Genomic DNA, 8311 nt, shown 5'->3' with positions numbered 1-8311 from the left:
CCCCCACTGCTTTAAACAGGAGTGCAGAGGGTCCCAGTGAAGCCAACCTTGCACACTGCAGACAGAGCTCTCTCACATCTCTTTAACAGTTGGAATTGTGAAATATTTGTTGCATCTATAATTAGGGAGTAGAACAGATGGCTAAAGCTTAGTTATAATTAAAGTCTAATGCACGGTAAAATAACCCAATGCAGCCAGTGATTCAGCAGCAACCAAAGAATTTTAATTCCTTCTTTGCTGGGCTTAAGCTTCAATTGCAGGAATTGGGACTTCAAGGAAAATCTGTTGCATCACTTATTACATAGGGACATGGCTCTATATTAAAGGATTGTGTGGAAATTTTTGATTGCTATGTATTAAGTTATATTGTGTGGTCTTGCTTACCTTAGTAGCTTGAAATCATGTGTGAAAAAGGCATGTGAATTGTTTTAACAACACGGAATCTGCATGTTGCAATCCGTTTTAGAAGAGACTTAAAACCTGTCTGCCTAGTAATTGATTGCTAATGCTTCAGGATAAGGTATTTGGAAAGAGGCATTAACTAGGTGCTCTTAGGAACACATTTTAGTTATAAATCTGTTTTAAATGGAGCTTTCAGAAACATCATTTAATGCACATTCAACACCACTTTCAAGTATGGATCGTTAGAGACCTCATGCCATGAGAAGTGGAAGCAATTGAATAAGCTTCTCATTTCCTGGGAGGCAGGAGACCAGATAAGGAGTTAGCATCAGGCAAAGAAACATGAAGAGGTGTTGCTGTGAGTTTTGCAGACTGTGGAAATGGTTTTTATGTTTGAGGTTGGGTTTTTTTCCCAGACTCTTATTTAAAGCAGAGGGAGGTAAGTAATACATCCTGCCAAATGTATGTAATGCCAGCTCTCCCAAAAGGAGAACATGAACAGTTCTGGACCATTCCTGGAGACTGAGAAAACACCAGAGGAAATGTTATTATGAGCGTTCCCCTTCCTCATCTTCTCAGATAACTTATTGGAAAGATTCACCTGTATCTACCTGGGATATTGGGACAATCATTGGTACACTAGTGATGCAACTTGCTGGGGCTACAGCTGCCTGAGAGGTTTTAAAGGTGTCCCCTCCTCCCCTTTCAGCAGGTTGGAAGGAGCTGTTAAGTGACAGGTTTTTCTCAAAGCCGTGATCAGCCTTGAATGGCCACTGCTCTTCCTGGACCTGTCCCTGGAGGACTTGGGGGGCACCTCTTTTGTAGTGAGCATGAAGGGACAGCCAGTTACCTGGTGTTTATTGTGAATTATAGGCATGCAGACAGCCCATAACTGCTCAGTGCCCAATCAGCATCCCATACATTTTGGTTGTCCCTTTAGTGCTGTCTTAAGCAGCAGTGGATTTGGGTGCAAGAGTTGTATGTATGCTATATGGGCACCACAGGACTTGAAAAGCTACTACATTTAGCAAAGCTAATGCAGACTGTGGATGCTGCCTGGAAATCCTTGAGCAGGAGGCAGGTAGTGTTAAGGGTTCCGAAGTGATGCTATTTGAGCAACTTGCACCATGCTTTGGAGCCCTGCCCTTAAGAAGAGTGACTTGGAAAAAAACTCAAACAACACCACTAACAAAAAAGGTAGGAATGCTTCTCATCTCTAAATTTGTCTCAAATGTGGGCCTAAGGGCTAAAATACCCTTGCTCTTCAAGGCTAGTGCACCCCTGCAAGACAGAGCTGACCTCTGCTTTCACACCCACACAGAACCTAGTCTCTAAGTGAATCTAGAAAAGCCCCTGGGAAAAGGTATGGAAAGTCAGTGGCCACCCGAGAAAGCCAGGATTGGGCCTTTTGATGGATGAAAATAGAATGGGGAATGGAGGGCAGCTCAGCTTCACTAAAACCCATGCCTTCAGGGAAGTCAATATGCAGAGAGAATAAAAAGAATCCTCCTTCACCCTTATCCCTACTCCTAAATCGAGTGTTTCTGACCTGTCACCTCATAAGACAACAGCAGCGGTGCTCAGCAAGGGTCTGTGGAGCACCTCGGAGCCAGTCCCACAAGCACTGGGAGTTTTGGGTGGCTGCAGCAACTGCCCGGCCGCCAATAATGCCATGGCCGGGATCCCCGATGGCAGGGATCACCAGATGGCAGGGATCACCAGATGGCACTGTTACGCGCACTCGCAATAGCTCCCTTTCCTGCACGGCAAATGTGCGCTTCCTCACAACACGTTGTGTTGCTGAGGTTTTTAAGAGGCTGATTCTTGAAAATCAGCCTTTGGTTCTCAGTCTGCCCCCTGTGTGCTGTCCCTCGAACCAATGTTGCTGCCCGGGGGAGGTTTGATCCCCGCAGAAGGAGGGACTAGGCTTCTAAAAATGTAGGATCACCTGTGTGTTTGCTGGGTACCTCTCGTTTAGCTGGTGTTACCCCGATGGCGTGTCACTTCTGTCAGCTTCACTTCCTAACAAAGAGCAATACTGGCTTCTGCCATCCTGTGGCCGTGGGAAAATTACCCTCGTTTGAAAAGCTGAAGTCTGAGCTGAGAGCTTCGGACAGAGGGTTAATCTTTTGCCTACTTCAAGGGTGCAGTGTATGACGTGCTTAGCCTGAGTCACAGCAGAAATTGTTTCACTTTGGAAAAAGTGAGGTGCAAAGATTTGATCGTATCAGATGTGAAGCTTTGTTTTTTTTCAAGGATACATACATGAGCTATTAACATCAAAGCGCAAGGATGGGGGTAATGCAAGAGACTCTTCTTAAGTCATTATCTTCTCCACAAAGACATGAAACACTGACTCTTCAGCTTTCCTGAGCTTTGCTCTGAGGGGAAAAGAGCTTTTATTAACTTAAGTGACACCAAACCCTTATTTCATGCCCATGTACTGTAAGGTCACTGATTAAGTGGATTTTGTGCTCCATCCTGAGGAGGACGGACTGACTAGCAGAGCTGAGCATGTCCTTTCCTTACTGTTTTTCAAGCTGTAAGGCAGGATAAGAACCTCTGTGCCCCTCAATGCAGGCATTCTTGGGCTGTATCTCCAGCACAGTCAGGAGGGAAATTATTAGCTATGTGAACACACCCATGTTAATGGTGAGCTGGGTACTGCTGGCTGGGGAGGTGTGGAAGTGCAGGCTTTAGCAGAGGATGTGCAGGTTTGCAACCAGGGCTTCCATTGCTAGTGGTTAATGCTTTAGGGATTTTTGTTTTAATTGCTACTGTTCTTGAACTGGCTTTAATCCCATTAGTTCAGGTATGCCTGCAGGAGCTGTGCTTGCACCTTGGATTGCAGGAGAGACATAGCCTTAATGCTGGGAACTAGAGCTCTGCCAGCCAAGCAGTGAGTTTTTGTTGTATCCTGTTTAGAAAGAATAAATTCTTTTGAGACCGATGCTTTTGCATTGATGATTTCTTTTCTGAAGCTGCCAAAAGGACAGAGAGGTTTCTGCTTGTGTGGAGTGTGCAGATGGGAAACAGCAGGAACAGCAGGGTTGATAGCAGCAACACGACATGCAACTCAGCTCTGACTCACCAGGAAAAGTTAGAGGGAGTGAAAGATGAGTGACACAGCAATAATCTCAGTCTACTGCATTTTCTGTGTCTTCCATTGAGGCTGACAGGATATGCCATCCTTGCAAGGAATTTTCTCTCTGAGTGAATCTCTCTACAGACAACTTGATTCAGAAAAGCTTTTGCCTTACTTCACGTAGAGCAAACCTCTTCTTTCATTTGCTGCTGGGCTGGTGCTGCTGCCTGTCACCAGCACTTCAGAAGCTGATATCCTTGAAGTCCATGCACCAATCTCTATGGCTTCTGATGTGAACACCTGGGAGATAAGAGCAGAGCGTGGGAAAACTCTAGGATGGGACTGTGGTGAGACGATGAGCGAGAGCCTGCGTTAAAAACTGAAGAGAAATTGCAGAGAGCTCCTGGTCCTGTCCTCCTCTGCCACCCACTGCGCTGCACAGCAGAGCTGGGGCGGGCTTTCACCCACAGGGATGTGGTCACTGAGGTTTCTGTCCCCAACCTGGGCTTGACCCCACCGGGTGTGATGACACTGTGTGTATTTGCGACAAGGTTCTCACCAGAATGCCAGACATGTTGTGTGGCAGCTGTACAAGGAGGCCAAGCCTTCCACCTACACAGCTCCTGACAACCCTTTGATATGCAATCCTGACCCCACAGCAGGGTGTTGCCACCTGTCCTGGAGTGCTCAGGCTTCCAGCCCCACTTTAGCCCAGGCTGTGGCCCCGCTATGTCTCAGGAACGCCTGGAGACGGTGGTGCAGCTGCACTGGCATCAGGGAGGGAATTTCCCTCTGCCCCACAGGTCTGTCACTCCCTCCCCACCTCAGGTGGTGGAAGTTTCCTGTGGGAGTTGCACAGTGTCCTGCTAAGCTCTTGAGGACAGGGCAGGCTCTCTTGGGGTCAGGGCATTGCTGGAAGAGAGCCTCCTTCTGACCTTGTTTCTGGTTTATCACTATAATCGCTGCTCTCTGTGTTTTACCTTCTTCACATGTGCATGAATAACCATCAGGCTTGTCCAGGGAGATGGAGCAAAATTCCAGTTTTGGCCTCAGACCTGGTTCCTTTTGCTCCCTCTTCATACACAGAAGAGCCCTCTTTTTTAGTAACAGTGAAAAGAAACCTCTCCAGTGTTCATATCTTCTCTTTGATGATGGTATTACCCTTACAGTTAATTTTTTTTGATGACTTCTCAATCATGAGAAAATGGAGACTCCAGCTTCTAAAATGCATGTTCAGCTTCAAGTCTGCTCTTTTATCCTCTCCTTCCCGCTATGTGAAAAAAAGGGGCAAAACCTCCCACTGCTCCCCATTTCTGGAGAAAAAAGACCCAGTGTGGCCCTCAGTGGTGGGAATGTCTCCGGAAGAGGGGACATCCATAGCTGTACTGAGGCTTTACCATCAGACTGTGATGAAGAAAACTATAACTCTGAGGATCTTGGTGGGGGGTCAGTGAGATAAAGAGGCTGGGGAATTAGAAGGGAAGGCAGCCTCAGGCAGGCTTTTTGACTTGGAGTGATCCCACGGAAACACACAGAATTGGCACTAGTGGGAAGCCCAGAGCACAACCCAATTAACCTGCTGAGATGGGTGCTCTGGGCTTCCTCCTAGCACCAGTCTCTGCCCTGGGACCTGGAAGATGGGAAAGCGTGGAGAAAACAAGGGATACCACTAAGTGTCCTGTGGGAGCTGGAAGTCTCCATAAACATGTGGGAGAACTGGAGAAAAGTAAAAAGTGTTTTGCTGTAAGCTGTGAGGTTGGAGCAGGAAGGGAAGCAGTGGGAAACTCCTGTTGTAGCTGTTCTGGGTGACTTGAAAATATTAATAGTTTCAGGGTTTCTCAAGCACAGAACTACAGCATGTCCTGACAAAGACTACAAAGTAGGTGATGGTGAGGGGTGAGAACATGGAAGACTTCAGCTTGTCTGTTGTGAGGTAGTCAGTCCTACAGTCCCTGTCATCTGAGCTCCTGTTGAGACAAGGTCCTGGGGACAAATACTCAAGAAGTGGTTTGTGTCTCATGAAACCATTCCTTACCCCTGCAAAGGAAATCCCCAAACTATACTGTCCTTTACCGTGAGTGGATGATGCTCTGACATTACAGATGTGATAGAGGAGACACCAAAGGCAACCAGACAGCTCTGAAAGCAGTTTACCTTGTGCTGTTGGGCAGGGCTGGAACAGTGACACCTCCTTTGTTTCTTCCTAACTCCACATAAAAAGTTGATGGCCAGCATGAGGGTTGTGCAGAGCTCCAGGTGTGTGGTACTCACATGCAGATGGCAATTTGAAGCCGGTGTGTATTTTAAAGTCCACAGTTGTTAGCACTGAGATGTTCAGAATTAGCTTGAGGAGAAGGATATGGAGAGCAGTACATTAACACACCTTTGTCATCATCTCTTTAGATGTGCCTATAGGGTTTTGCTGGACTGCTTGTTCACTGAGTTGTCACCAGTGCTGGGCCCAGACTTGGCCATCGGTGACCAAGCATGACCTTGATCACAGATGTTGCACAGTGTTGTCCTGGAGCTGTTGCCTGGGCTCTGCCCCTCAGGCCCCCACCAGCAGGTCTGTGCTCCACAGGCAGGTCAGTGCCAGCATGGAGGGGCTGGGGAATGAGTGCCCTTTTTTACTGCTTTTTTTTTTGCACTAGGGATAAAAGATGCTGGGTAGATGGGCCGGATTGTGTGTAAAATTGTGGTATTTTTATTTATGAATTTATTTTTTAATTTGCTGTTCTCCCTGTCCCTTGTCTCTCAGTATGGAAGGTGAGGGGGAAGGCTTGTATGAGCCAAAAGCCAGAAATCTGACACTTCTGGAGCAGTAGGATCAGAGATTGGCTGGAGGCAAAATCTGAATTCTTAAGGAAGCTTTTCCCACCATCGAGCATTTGTGTAGATTCTCCAAAGCCTGTGAGGGTCATACTCCTGTTACCTCTTTCCCTTCACTGGAGTTACTGAAGAATTGTCTTTCCTCTGCTTGCTTCTGTTTATGAAATTCCTAAAACCTTAATTCCTTTGAGACCTTTAAACATCCATAATATTTAGTTCAAATTGGAAAGTGTGCTCAAAAGGTACACTGACGTTTGTTTCTGTTCCCTTGGACAGCCAAGCTAAAAACATTTTATTGCTGGTAGGAGGGAATTATTTCCTTCTCTTCAACTTTTTCTAACAAAAAATCCTCAAATATCCCACAGACTTCTTGCTCTTAAAAGAAATTAATTTTAACTTTAAAAAAAAATTAAAACAACCACAACCACTCCCCTGGAAACCCCAAGCTGTGAATGAAATGTTTCATCCCCTGATGTAAAGGGTGGGGCTGATTTCAGGCAAATCCTGAAACCAGCAGTTGAAAAGGTGGCTCAGAGGAAAGCTGGCATCTCTCTGTCTTCCTTGGCTCCAAGTTGTTCAAAGGTCCTTGGACCCATAGACCAGTACTGGAGCCGCAGAGATGCCAAGAAACTGTGCCCCTCCCTTTCTCCCTTTTCAGGACGGGAGCTGCACAAAGGCATCCTGGCACTGACCTGGGTGGTGGTGGGTAGACCATTATAAATCCCCAGCAGTCTCCTCCCAAGGATATAAATGTTTGCCTCTGCTAAAAGATAATCTCGTGGTCATTTCAGTGACAGCTCAAATCGAAGCCAGAGAGAGGGTGCATGGAGGGGTAATGGGAGAGTAGTCCACAGCTGTTTCCCTGGCTGTTTTTCTCTCCCAGACGTGGAAGCAGCAGTGGCGGAGCGATGCCCTGCATTCCTGCCCACCTACACACATGCTTCCTCCGCATAGCCCCGTGCTGCCTGCTCACCACAAGCACTAGGGGCTTGGCTGTAAATCCGCTGTCCAGACAGAACCCTGACACCCTGGCTTCCGCCCTACTTCTGCAGGACACGTGCCTGTAGCTGTGAGATCAGCATCACACTCACTACCAGCACGGAAGCCTCCGTGGAAGGGCAGTGAACACTGAGGATATCACAAGCAGCCCCCTTGCCAGCTGACTACCTTTGAGGTCTGCTACTGCAAGAAGCTCCCCCTTGCCTGCACTCCAGGCTGCTTTGATCATAAAAAGGTTTGGGTTGGAAGTGACCTTAAAGATCATCTAGTTCCAACCACTCTGCTGTGGGCAGGGACACCTTCCACTAGACCAGGTTGCTCAGAGCTCCATCCAGCCTGTCCTTGAACACTTCCAGGGATGGGGCAGCCACAGCTTCTCTGGGCAACCTGTTCCAGTGCCTCACCACCCCCACAGTAAAGAATTTCTTCCTAAATTAAGAAGTTTTCTAGTCCTCATGTACCCACTTAGATCCCCTCTGAAATCTCCAGCTCTTGAACATTTTGGCCTCCATCTTCCAGTAGATTTTCTTTAAGGCAGTGCAAATGAAGTTGGCCAAATACCACTGAGCCCTGAGAGCCTTCCAGCTATGCATGGGGTATTGTCAGCTCACACACACACACACCCTGTGGCTTGTGTTCCCACTGTGGACAAAGGAGCACCTTGCAGCTGAGAGGAGCCGGGTGCAACCTAACTGCAAGGGTGAATATCTCTGCCTAAATTCATGGTCAATCAACCCACAGCTAAATGTTGGCTGTGAGCAGCAGGGAGGAAGGAACTTTGGATTGGAAAAGAGAAATCGGAAGACTTGCTGGCTTTTGCAGGGGGCTTTTGTGCACTGCTGCCAGTGGGTTTCCATGGTTCTGTTTTCCAGTTGGAAAAAGCAAAAGATAGACCTTCTGAGCTATCTCAGAACACATCCAGATCTCTGTGGGAGGCTGAAAATGTCCAGTCCTCTGGGAAAAGCAGCCAGGTGCTGTGTGCACTGCCAAAACAAA

The 8311-nt window shown here is 47.3% G+C and overlaps 1 long non-coding RNA gene across 1 annotated transcript; it reads right to left on the bottom strand.

The window, feature by feature from the left end:
- Window positions 1–3391: 3391 nt before the first annotated feature.
- LOC113968927 lies at window positions 3392–7372 on the bottom strand. Its single transcript, XR_003534678.1, has 4 exons — window positions 7290–7372; window positions 6420–6509; window positions 5642–5831; window positions 3392–3787 (listed from the first exon to the last, which is right to left on the bottom strand). It is a non-coding gene; the product is annotated as an uncharacterized LOC113968927 (long non-coding RNA).
- Between the last annotated feature and the right edge of the window lie 939 nt (window positions 7373–8311).

This window comes from Neopelma chrysocephalum, unplaced genomic scaffold (genome assembly GCF_003984885.1).
Source record: "Neopelma chrysocephalum unplaced genomic scaffold, ASM398488v2 Primary Assembly neopelma1_69, whole genome shotgun sequence".
In the NCBI taxonomy this organism is placed as follows: domain Eukaryota; kingdom Metazoa; phylum Chordata; class Aves; order Passeriformes; family Pipridae; genus Neopelma; species Neopelma chrysocephalum.
Note: the sequence above shows the minus strand (reverse complement) of the source record. Positions and strands in the feature narration are given on the sequence as shown.